Source organism: Nycticebus coucang, chromosome 23, assembly GCF_027406575.1.
Source record: "Nycticebus coucang isolate mNycCou1 chromosome 23, mNycCou1.pri, whole genome shotgun sequence".
NCBI classification, from domain to species: domain Eukaryota; kingdom Metazoa; phylum Chordata; class Mammalia; order Primates; family Lorisidae; genus Nycticebus; species Nycticebus coucang.
Window position 1 is genome coordinate 14,408,855 of NC_069802.1, and position 13,292 is coordinate 14,422,146.

The window sequence follows — 13,292 nt, forward strand, 5'->3', positions numbered from 1 at the left end:
AAAAATTCAAAGATACCAAAATAAAATGGATTTAAATGAAATACTTGAGTATTTAAATATAATAAATAGCAAGATGTCCCCTCTGATTTGGCTTTCCTGTTTGTCACAGCCATCACTGATGTCAGGGATATAATTATAATTATTAATATGATAAAAAGCCCACAGAGACAAGAGGGCAGCTCTTAACATGGAAAAATATGAAAATACTTTCCCAGAGTTCAGGTGAAGCTTAAATCTCCTGGGATCATTATGTGGTTAAAATTGCTTCTCTGAGTTGGTTTACAGTTTAAGTATAAGGTCAGTCTTCATATCAAGTTATGGGGCTCAGGACATGCTACGTTCAATATGGCACCTTGGTATATTGCATTTTTGAAGCTGAAGGAATTTGAGTAAATGGCAGAAGCAAGGTCACTCTGACCTTCCCCTGCCACCCTCTGAAGAAAGTCATAAACCGTTTCCTGATCTCCCTCTAAAAGAGATCATAAGAGAGGTGCCTCCCTCTGCTCACAGGAGAGGAGCTTCATGTCTCCAAAGACAGAGGGACACGGAGGAGAATCTGAACACGCAGGCCTTGCTGGGTTTCCCCCAGTTTATTTCTATCTACTCAGACTCTTTGTCCGATCACATATCTCCAACAACTCCTTTTTCTTCATCAAACCTCCAATAAAAAACACTCATGTTTAACTGTTCCTTCGGATCTTCATTTCCTTACGAAGGCTCTCGTGTACACAAAACCTACTCAACTAAAGCAGTGTCTCTTTCTCTTATTAATTTGTTTTTTATTATAGATCCCTCACCTAGGAACTTAGAAGGGTAGAAGGGAAAGAAACTCTTCCTCTTTACATGAGTAACTGAACAGGAATGAATGTTCCAGCACACAGAGGTTTTTCTGGTTTCCATTTTTTTCCCCTTCCGGATCACACACGGAGATTCTAATTGTAAAATTTAGGTACTGAAGGTTTGATAAATGGAATTCTCTGGTCCAACTTTTTCTTGTCCGTGTATCCCTAATTAATAGGTGAGTCAGGCTCCGATCTTGGGCTTTTCGGCAGGAGTGCAGGGGTGTTCTGCTCTATCATGTATGGATATGACGCAATTTCTGTGAAGCCCAATTACTGTTTCCCTGCACATCACCTATTATGTTCTGACAAATGACTCGGAAATCAATGGGAACTTGCCTTACAAAAGGCATAAATTAAGCTTCAAATTCTGTAAAATTGGGGCAGCTTTCAGGAAGCTAATTTTAATTATTTGTTAAAATAATAGACTTCAACAGATACTGTGAAGCATCCAAAGATGTGGATGGCCTCCCCTCTGCCTGCAAAGAACTTACCATCTGGTAGAGGAGACGGGGTATGCATACCACTAGTTAAGACACAAGACGCAGTAGGGTAAGGGAAGGTCATTTACAGGACGTGTGCACCCTGCTGAGGATTTATGGGCCCGTAGTATCATTTCCAGTTGTGGGGAATCAGGGCAAATTTTTCCAGATGGTGGCTTTTGAGCAGGGTTTTTTTTTTTTTAACTTTAATTAATTAATTATTAATTTACTTTGTCATCCTTGGTAAAGTGCCATAGCATCACAGCTCACAGCAACCTCAAACTCTTGGGCTTAAGTGATTCTCTTGCCTCAGCCTCCAGAGTAGCTGGGACTACAGGTGCCCGCCACAATGCCCGCCTATTTTTAGAGATGAGGTCTCTCTCTGGCTCAGTCTGGCCTTGAACCTGTGAGCTCAGGCAATTCACCCGCCTAGGCCTCCCAGAGTGCTAAGATTGAGTAGAGTTTTAAGGATGGTTTCTCCTGATCTCTCAGAATGATCAGACCTCCCAAGTATACATGATCTCAGCTCCCGTAGCCCTTTTCACATCTGTCATTTACAATTATTTTCCTGGTTGTTAATTAATAGCTGCCTCTCTCTAGGAGGGAAGCTGCATAATGGCAGAGAACATGCTTGGTTCTGCTCACCAGTTTCCCTGGCAGCTAGTAGGGTGTTTGACTCACAGTAGGTTCTTCATAAGTGCTTGCTGGATGAAGAACGGTTTATTGAGCCCCCACTATACATCTGGCATGGGCCAGGTGTAGTCTCGTTTCTTCCTCACATGACTCTGAGACAGGTGTCATTCTCCCTGGAGGCCACGGGAAGCTTGCCATCCTATTGATTGATGGGATTCAACCCTGGGTTTGTCGGGCTGCAGAGCCTGTGTTGCTCCTATCACCTGCACTGTGGAGTGGAGACGGGGCAAAGGGAGCAGAATGGATGGGGGCGCTGAGAGAAGGGGCTCAGGCCACGAGCACCACTGTGCTCTCCTCTGGGAGTGCAGGGAAGCAGCGTCTCCTGAGCCCTTGAAGAAGACGTCTGGCTGGAATTGCTGCGTGTTTGCTGCCCTGCGTGTCTTTCCTTAGCCTGGCATTCTGTCCCCTTCTCTTCCAACTGGTCTCCTAAAAACCAGCTGTGGGCCTTGGCTCCTGCCATGAGTCATGGCTTCCAGTCTACACCACTGATCCTGGCTTTTAGTGCACCCTGCTCTCAATCTGCTCTCAAATCTGACCTTGACCCTCCAGACCCTCCATGACTTAGTGTTATGTCCATGGTGCTCTCTACCTGCTTTCCTCCCCAGCTGTCACCCATACTCACCTCTTTGACCTCTGTGTCCTGCTGAGCAGCCTGGACCTTATTCCTCCATTTGAAAGATTCAGGTCTAAATTGGAGAGGGGACAGAGGAAATATGGCAGCATGCCAGGAGGCTGCCGCTGTTTTCAGTAGGTGGGTGGACTCAGTGGAACTGGAGTGGCACAGGGAAGGTGGTTTGAGGATAGTCTGTGTGGGGAGGGTCGGTGGAGCCTGATGAATGATCTGAGACAGGGGTGGCAGTGAGGTGGGCAGGGAATAGAGGAGAGAAGAAACTCAGAGGGCAACTTTCCAGGCTTCTGAGTGCAGAAAAGAACATTGCCCAAACTTAGTAGCTACTAGTTGTAGTTTCTGGAATAATTTTCCATTTCTAGAAAATGGAAATCTGTACTTTTATCTTATCCTTAAGTTCAACACTTTCCCCTCCCATGATGGTTCCATGCCTCTGCTGCTGGGTGGTTTACGGTGGGCCTGTGACCCAGTTCTAGGTGCTCTGACAAGAAAAGACATCTGCTAGGGGTAGGAGAGGATTTTTGTGGCTTTCTTTACTCTTAAGAAGGGCCTGGGGCTGGGTGGGTGGTTCATCCCTATAATCCTAGCACTCTGGGATGCCGAGGTGGGTAGATTGCTTGAACTCAGGAGTTTGAGACCAGCCTGAGCAAAAGCAAGATCCCATCTCCATTAAAAACAAAACAAAACAAACAAACAAACCAACCCCAGAAAAACTAGCCAAGCATCATGGTGGACACCTATAGTCACAGCTTCTCAGAAGCTGAGTCTAAGAGTCTGAGATTGCTGACAGCTATGATGACGCCATGGCACTCTACCGGGGCAACAGAGTGAGACTCTTTCGACTCTTTTCAACAACAACAATAAAATTAAAAATAAATAAATAAATCAAAAGGGCATGGGACCATTGTGACTAGTTCAGACCAATTAGGATTGGCCTGATTCTCAGACGAGGGAGGGGAATTGACCATCAGATAAAAACAGGGCTCTGCAAACAAGAAAAAGAGAAAAATGACTATTGATGTCAATGTTACTCCTCAATTCCCAGGAGATGTGCAAAGAGAGAAGTATTGAAAACAAAACAGACTTGTTTTTTTCCTCCTACTACACTCTTTTGAGATAGGTAAGGCTATTCTGCCACGGCATCTGTCCAAAGTTATGTGTGTTTTCAGATGGGCATTTTCACTTAGGAAAGTTCTCTCAGTATCACAAAGAGACACGACCTCTGTAGCCAACTCTGCAGGCAATCCTTACCTTTCTCCTAACCCCGCCCAGTGTCCTCTTAGGGAATTACCTCTCTCCTGTTGAACGACCTCTTGGTGGGACCTCTTGGTGGGAAAGCTTGGTAAATCAAGCTTTCTTGTCCACCGGTCAAAGGGTGGCATGTGACCTGAGCTACCTCAGTTTGACCCTCTATCCCAGGACTTTGAATTTTGGGTGCAGTGATGTGAGGGTGGAAAAAATGATTGGAATTTATTCTTTCCAGTAGCAGAGAGTGGTTCTTCTGATTCTGAACACCCAACACTTCCCCTACCCCCACCAGACCTCCTGGGTTCTGAGCCAGGTTCTCCAGCCTTTCCTAGGATTCTGTGAGCTACCAGGGATATCCAAAGGTCCTGCTTAAGTTTCCAGAGTTAGTGTCTGTTGCCTGCAGGATAAGACTTCTGACAACTGTTTTATTTTACAAAGTCATAATGTCCGAGCTGAATCTGAATGAGAAATCTTATACATCATCTAGTTTAACTCTCTCATCTTATAGCCGAGGAAACTAATGCCCCAGATGTTGAGGGTTTCACCCAAGGTCACATCACGGAGTTCATCGGTGATAGATGTGGAATAAAGATAAGGACTCCTTCACCCAAGGTGGTGCAGGCTGCTTTTTTCTTTTTAAATCCCTTTTTAGTATAAAGCTCAGCTTCTCCCTCCCTCCTCCCTGTCTTCTGTCTTTCCTTTCCTCTCTCTCTCTCTGTAACTGCAGTATTAGTAGAAGAGGATTACTTAAAAATTCCCCTCCCCTCCCCCGCAAACTGACAATTTGCTTTGTATAGTTTAAAGACTTGTTTTAAGAGAGTCCTTTCAGAGATTTGGCATCTGGTAAAGCCAGGCTTCAGCTTATATCCTTATATGGAGCCTTGCTTCTTTCCAGCTATCTATAAATGTTTATTCTCTTACATGAAATTTATGTTTGGAAAGGAAGTGGTTTGCTCTCAGGAAACATATGGGCTAGAATACTGAAAGTGATTGTTTACCACTTCTGTGTCTGTCCCTCCTAGCTATGAGTACTTGAGGAAGACTCACACAAAAAGATACATATCTGCTCTAGTTGATCAGTTGCTTTAGGGCCATCACAGCCCAGGCAGCCTCTGCCAAAGAGAGCCCAAGGCTGAGGCAGGAGTTGGGAAGGGAATTAATAACAGTACTGCTTACATGTTAGGTACTATTTGAAGCACTTAGTATCTATTAATTGATTTTTCTCCTCATAAGGCTAGGAGGTAAGAACTATTATTTTTTTTCCTTTTATAGATGAAGAAATTAATGCACAGAGAGGTTAAGTAACTTACTCAAGGTCACACAGCATTTAAGCTGCCAAGTTAAAATTTGAACCAGGGCAGTCTGGTGTGTTGCATCTTAATCATTGAATCTTACCCTATGCAGATAAAAGTGGATCCTTTTTCTTGGGGGAAAAAAGATTATTAGAGATAGATAAATACCTTTCCATGAACACTTCTGGTAGGGAGCTCTGTATTTGGAATCTCTTTTGTCCTGACAATGCTGGGAAGGTCTGCTTACCAACTATGTTCTTCCACAAGTACCTTACACAACAAATACCTCTGTTGTCTTGACCCATGTAACAAAGTACCTCAAAGAACTCAATTATTTGGTAGTGGTGAGAAGAATTGCAAGGAATGAAGTTTTTTGCTCTGAATGCTTGTAAAATAGGATCAATAAGGAATGTGTTTTTAGATCTCTAAGTGCTCTCCATACATCTTTCCAAAAGGAATGTATTAATTTGCATTCCAACCAGCAGTATAGGAGCGTTCCCTTTTCTCCACATCCACGCCAACATCTCTGGTCTTGGGATTTTGTGATATAGGCTAATCTTACTAGAGTTAGATGATATCTCAAAGTAGTTTTGATTTGCATTTCTCTGATGATTAAAAATGATGAGCATTTTTTCATATGTCTGTATCCAATGTACTCAGCCCTACTATGAAACTAATTTATGGCTTTCACATGAAAGCTATAACCCAGTTACAACCTAAGAATAGGGGGAAGGGGGAAAGGGAGGGGAGGGAGGGGGGAGGTGGGTAGATGGAGGGGGATTGGTGGGATTACACCTGCGGTGCATCTTACAAGCGTATATGTGAAACTTAGTAAATGTGGAATGTAAATGTCTTAGCACAATAACTAAGAAAATGCCAGGAAGGCTATATTAACCAGTGTGATGAAAATGTGTCAAACGACCAGCGGCGCATCTTACAAGGGTATATGTGAAACTTGGTAAACGGTCTGTGAAGCTAGTGAATGATGTCCCATGATCATATCAATGTACATAGCTATGATTTAATAAAAAAAAAGAAAAAAAAATGTGTCAAATGGTTTATGAAACTAGTGTATGGTGCCCCATGATCACATTAATGTGCACAGCTATGATTTAATTAAAAAAAAAAGGAATGTGTTAATTGATTTTTAAAAAGAAATTGTTTTAACCCACTTCACCATCCCCTGTGGTAAAAAAATCTTTCTCTCTTTCTTGCTCCTTTAAAAATATTTCAATAGATTTAGACGGTACAAAGGTTTTTTGTTATATGAATAAATTGTGGAATGCTGAAGGGAGGGCTTTTAGTATACTTATCACCAGACTGGTGTACATTGTACCAGACAGGTAGATTTTAAACCCTCACCCCCAATCTCCCTCTTTCCTTTTTAGTTTTCCATGTCTATTACATGGCCTTGTGGCTACATATATCCTTTGTTTAGCTCCCACCCATAAGTGAGAATATGTGGCATTTGTTTTTTCATTTCTGAGATACTTCACCTAGGATAGTGGGCTTCAGTTCCATCCACATTGTTGGAGAAGACATTATTTTGTTTCTTTTTTATGGCTGAGTAGTACTCCATGGGATATACAGGGAAGCCATAAAGTTTGCGTGTAATTTAAAATAGTGTGCAATTTTAAATTGCATGTGAATTTTATGGCCAGCCTATACACATTACATTTTCTTTATTTGCTCATCAATGGATGGGTACTTAGGTTCATTTCATTTCTTTGCAGCTGTGAGTTGTGCTGCGATAAACATTCAGGTGCAGGGGTCTTTTTGATAAAATGACTTCTTTGGGGTAGATACCAAGTAGTGGGATTGCTGGATCAAATGGTGGGTCTACGTTTTGCTTTTTTGAGAAATCTCTAAACTGTTTTCCATGCAGGATGTACTTATTAATAAATTCCCACCAATAGTGTGCGTCACCATCTATTGTGTTTTGACTTTGTAATAATGGCCGTTCTGACCGGGACAGGTGATGGTGAGCGTTTTTCATGTTTGTTGGTCTTTTGTCTATCCTTTGAAAAAAATATTTCATGTCTGTTGCCCACTTCTTAATGGAATTATTTGTTTTTGTCTTGCTGATTTGTATTTTTTCAGTTTTGGGGTAGAATATTCTATAAGTGTCTGTTGGGTCCTTTTGTTCTAGTGTTCCATTTAAGTCTAGTGTTTCTTTGTTGATTTTCTGCCTTGATGATTTGTCTGTCAGTGGCGTGTTAAAGTCTCCAGCTATTACAATATTGCTATTGATTTCTTTCCTCATCTCTAGTAGAATTTGTTTTATGAAAAACATACTAATTACAATGCAAAAATACCCATGTGAAGATAAGAAAAGGCCATATTCTGAGTACTTGTAAAGTCCCCCTTTGCCTTCTTGAGTTCAGAACACATTCTACTTAAAATTTGCTACAAAGAGACAGGAAATAATCTCTATTCCATTCTTATTTTGGCAAACACATATAAAGACAATGTAAGTTTTGTTTTTCAGCAATTTATCAATACAGAATTCCACTACGCCAAAGCAAATCAACAGTGCTTAATGATTATATCATAGTGAGACGTTTTTCTTGTATTAGTCTTTATTCAGAGTGAAAAATTCAGTAGGAACAAAAAGTGTATTCAAAAATTGTTGACTTGATTTCAGCTATCTAAATAGCAGTTTGATTAACAGTAGAGAAAACGTTGTACAGGATTCAATAATTGTGGCTTTTTTACAGAATAATTAGCTCAATGTGAGCAAAAGGACCTCTTTCAATGCCATATTTTAGTGTCAGCAATTTCATCAGAGGCAGAAATCACACAGACTGTGTTCTGGAGACTCCCTGCTGGTTGGGATGGAATGAGGGGTGGAGGGGCAGGAGGGAGGTTATTGGCCTATCTTGCAAACCAGTTGTATGAGTCCTAAATATATATGCTTCTCCTTCCAGGAACCCAGGTTGCTTCCTGTGCCCCAGAAAAGCCAGTGCTGACAAATCCCCTTCCTCGCTTGTTAATCACCACCACCACAGTTGAGCAGTATAGAACCTCCCCCATTAGCTCAGCTCCCAGACCTAACTTATTAGAAGTTCTTTCAGGGAAATTTAATAGAAACTTATTACATATTAAGCCCCTGGGTGAGTCCCCTTTGGATTATAAAAATGTTGCTAAGGTTAGGGGTCTTTTATTTACCCACTCATTCTTTAGTATAACACCTCCCATACGCCAGGCTCAGTCTGATACCAGGCGCAGTTAATCCAAACAGTTGCAGTGCAGTCTAGAAAGGGGTAGGCTGGGTCTTAACTCTTTGAGAGACTCATTTTGCCCATCTCTGAATTTCTAGTACCAAGCTAGGTACCCGACATAGAAATCAGCCAGCGAGTGTTGACTGCATAAAAGGAGCATCATGGTGGGCCAGCCAAAGGGCATCTAAATCAAGGCAGAAGACAGAAGTGAAGGAAGACTTCCTGGAGAAGAACATGTCTGATAAGTTAAAGGATCCTGAAAGGATAAGCTGGCCAGGGTAGAAGAAACACATATAAAGGTACTCGTGGAAGGAATTGATGAAGGTGCCTGAAAAGACAGGCAGAGAACAGACTACAAAGGCTTTGCTTGGGCATTTTCCTTAATGCTGGGGTGAGCCAGGGATTATTTTAATCAGAGGACTAAAACTATGCTGACACTACTGTCACAGCTGGATTAGAGGGGGACCATACTGAGACCAGGCTGGTATCCATCACACTGGTTTGCATGTTCTTTAACACACACACATATCATGTGCACACACATGTGCTCCTGACCTTCAGGAGACAGAGGAGGCTCTCTTTGCAAATCATAATAATTGTGCAATTCTCTATTCCGAGGACATTGCAGTAATTAATGTGAGAAGAGAGAGAGAGGTGGGCTTTGTGAAGCTTGAGAGTGTCAAAGTTCCTCAGGGGAAAATCGACAATACTGTGATCTATTGCGGTATTTTTTGCACTATATAATTTCAGCTTGTAACTGCTTAACCAATTAAAGATTAAGCAGGCAGCTTTCAAATGCTACTGCACAGCTGAAAGAATGATTTATTGCACCAAAGCTTGTTGGAATACAGAGAAGCCAGACTGCGTTCAGAGAAACACCACGGTAGGTAGCTGTTAACCCGTGTTCCAGAGCAGCTTCCTCATTCAACCTGGAGAAAAGCTGCCCTCTAAATCCTCCTCTGGCGGAGTTCCAGTGCACAATAACAAAGTAAGTCTCTAGTTAAAGAAAAGAAAAATATTCATTGATGGTTAAGCAAACACACTTTCCTGAAAAATCTTTTGTGTTTTCTTCCCAATTTTCCCCAAATAACCAGTTCTTGAACCATCACAATGAGAATGAGATATGGGGGACTTAATGAAATTTCATTCACTCTTTTGGCATGATACTATAGCCAGATTTTTAAAAATCCATTTAAAGATAAATTCTATTAAAGCACGATTTCTTTCGTGCTGGTAATACTATACTGATTTTAGGAGCGTGGCTGTAATCAATGCATAATAAGAGTTGCAGGAGTTAAATTGCCCCTCCATAGAGGTGAGATGGAGCACAGTGCAAGGGGTAACCCACAAGGATTTCTGTGGGTTTTATATTTGAGTTTTGTGGGAGGAATTGATGAATGTGGCTGAAAAGATGGGCAGAGACCAGACTCTAAAGGGCATTGGGCATTTTCCTAGAGGCTGGAGTGAGCCAGGGAATTTTTTTTTTTAAATTTATTTTTGGGGATTCATTGAGGGTACAAGAAACCAGGTTACACTGATTGCATTTGTTAAGTCCCTCTTACAATCGTGTCTTGCCCCAAAAGGTGTGGAGTCAGGGAATGTTTTAATCAGAGGAATAAGACTATGTTGACACTCAGCTTGGCACCTGTGCTCAGTGGTTAGGCTACATACAGCAGGGCTGGTGGGTTCAAACCTGGCCTGCTAAACAACAATGACAACTATAACAAAAAAATAGCCGGGCGTTGTGGTGGGCACCTGTAGTCCCAGCTACTTGGGAGGCTGGCAAGAGAATCGCTTAAGCCCAAGAGTTTGAGGTTGCTGTGAGCTGTGACACCCCAGCACTCTACTGAGGGCAACATAGTGAGACTCTGTCTCAAAAAAGAAAGACTAGTTGACACTACAGTCATGGGTGGATTAAAGGGGATTGTGCTGAGACCAAGCTGGTATCGATCACACTAGTTTGCAAGAAGGATGAGAAGAAAGTGAAGAAAGGCAAGGTGATGGGGGAAGATCTACAAAAAAGGAATGATTGATACTATTGGAAACTGATCAGGTATTGAAGGCGAGAAAAAGAAACAACTTCGGGCGCCTGGACTTGGGGCAGAGGCCATACTGTATAACCATTGAGACGGAGGACATAAAAGGGGAGGAACAGATGATGAATTCAACGTGGACATGCTTACATCAGGGCTAGTGGGACACCCAAGGACTGATGCATAGAGGTCTGGCAGGAAGTTCACAATGAGGCTGGAATTCAGGCTGTCTAGGCTCCACACTGAAACTGTGTTCTCACCAGCATGCTGGTGGGTGGTTGCAGAAGCCAGGGATATGTCCACTGGATTTCTTTGTTCAAGCTGCTATACAATTCTGGATGAAAGAAGTGCAAATTGGGCTGGGGGCAGTGGCTCATGCCTGTAATCCTACACTCTGGGAGGCTGAGATGTGTGGATTGGTTGAGCTCAGGAGTTTGAGTCCAGCCTAAGCAAGAGCCGGACTCGTCTCTATTAATATAGAAAAACTAGCTGGGCATAGTGGCAGATGCCTGTAGTCCCAGCTACTGGGGAAGCTGAGGCAAGAGGATTGCTCAGCCCATGAGTTTGAGGTTGCTGTGAGCTGTGATGCCTTAGCTCTCTATCCAGGGTAACAGAGTGAGACTGTCTCATAAAAGAAAAAAAAAAAAAAGAAGTGTGAAGTGAATTTCAAGTTGAACTTTATCTTACGTGGGAGCATGTAAAACAGTTGCAATCAATGTTTGTGGATGGACAAGCGGAAGGACAGATGACTAAATGAATGGAGAGTGTAGGTTTATGAAAATCAATAGATGTTCTCTTTTAGTTTATCTCGAGATTCACTTCTGGCATGAAAAAATGTGACTAAGAGAAGCAAAAAGGTGACATTTGCATGCAATCCACAGAGAACTTTAAAAATCACTGAGCCTTTCATTTTATAAGCCTACTAATTTCACACCATTTGATTTGTAATGTTCCCATTTGGTATTGATGCCCCAGCATTGACTGACCAACTGCTGCCTTTGCAGCAACCCAGATGGAGATGACCAGCGAGTGACAGACGGGATGCTGTTCAGCAAGCAAACATGTTGGTTAGTGCAGGACTTCCCCTGAGTAAATGTGAATCTTCACTCTCCATTCCTTGCCAGAGAACAAGTGGTTTTAAAATAAAGATAGCAGGCATTGGCTTATAACACCCATATCTTATAAAAAAATGGGGGGGGCCACATTGTGGTCCTGGGGGCTGCAGAATGGACCAAGACTCCTTATGGGGTATCAATCACGCCATCATCAAGGTGGAAGACAGGGCAGGGTGTGGACACAGGTCTTCCATTGTCATTGATGGAAAATTTTATACCTCGACATGGAAAAAGTGGCTCTGACCTTACACGAGTCATTTAAGGAAATGCTTAAAACACACAGGTGTGGTCCCTAAATGTCCCAAATGCTTTACTACTCCAAATGCACCAAATGGCTTGGGGAATGCCATGTAAATTACAAATCCACTTTGCAGTTCAGGAAGGTCTCTGGGCCTCCGATTCATTATCTGCTGAGGCTTTGCTTTGCTTTCCATTTGTTACTCTCCTTTGAGTGAAATGAAACTATGAGAGCAGAGCAGAGACCTCGATCTGTTCAACCCTGACACATTACCGGTATCTACAATTTCACCATAAATTTGGAGAAAGAGAGGCAGACGTTGCAAATGCAGGAATTTAAATCTCCTTGTGTTACATTTGTCAAGATGAGCAGATTGTAAACTGCCTCTTGCAAATATGATATGCATCTGGGCATGGAGCTAATAACGCTGAATCGCGGAATCATTCATCTGTGTAGTGTTCCAGGGCCGTCCAGGCTTAGTAGCAAGATGAGAGAGGCTCAGGAAGTTGGAGGCGTTTTCCAATGAGATGGAAATGACACATTTTTCTGTTTACGTCATCACAATCTTTACAAATTACACATTTGGAATACTTGGTTTGGACTTTTCTGAGAACAGCTAGGAGAGATTTGCATAATCATCAACTTTGTCTTAGAAACGTACAGGAACGTTGATGACAAATTCAAATCATTTAGGCACTGTCACTGGCTCTTCTGTTGAAGAATAATCTGTGTATTTTATTCTTTCCATCTCTGGCAGGGCTTGTCTTCTTATCTGCTTGATGAGAACAAATCTCTTTTGCTTCTGATTTTGATTTTTTAAAAATTCCATTGCCTAAGTCCTCAATGAATATATTTTCTTATAAAAATATAAGTATTACAAATAATACAAGAGTCCCCTTTGATGGCTGTGTCAAATTCTGACATTTTCCCCTGCATATAACACCCTTTTCCATCTCTGGTTACAAGCACCACTACTAGCTTTGTGTGTACCTTCTAGATTTTCCACGTGTGTGTGTGTGTATAGTATTTTTTGTGTGTTTGTACCTGTGTTAGTTTAGATAAAAATCATACCTCCGATTCTTTTTTCACTTAACAATACATCTTGGGGCTGTTAGTACAGGGATCTATTCTATTCTTTCTTACTGTTTCATTATACAGAATGTCCCAGAAATCACCCCTGAAGTTCCCCCAAACAGGGAAAATGGAAAATTGTAGCTCAATGTACAATTGGGCTCAATTGTAGCTCAATGTATAAAATATTCATTACAAAATTTCACAAAATACTTACAAAATATTCTCTGTGTGTTGGCCACCTCTTTGTAACATATTGTAACGAATATTTTGTAAATAAAGCTACATTTAGCTATAATTCCCCATTCTCCCTATGCATGGCAACTTCAGGGGTGACCTTTGGGACACCCTGTGAAGACTATTGGTGCACCATAGTTAACTTACTGAGGGATTCTGATGTTTCACTGCAGTCTACCCTACCTTGAAGAGTCT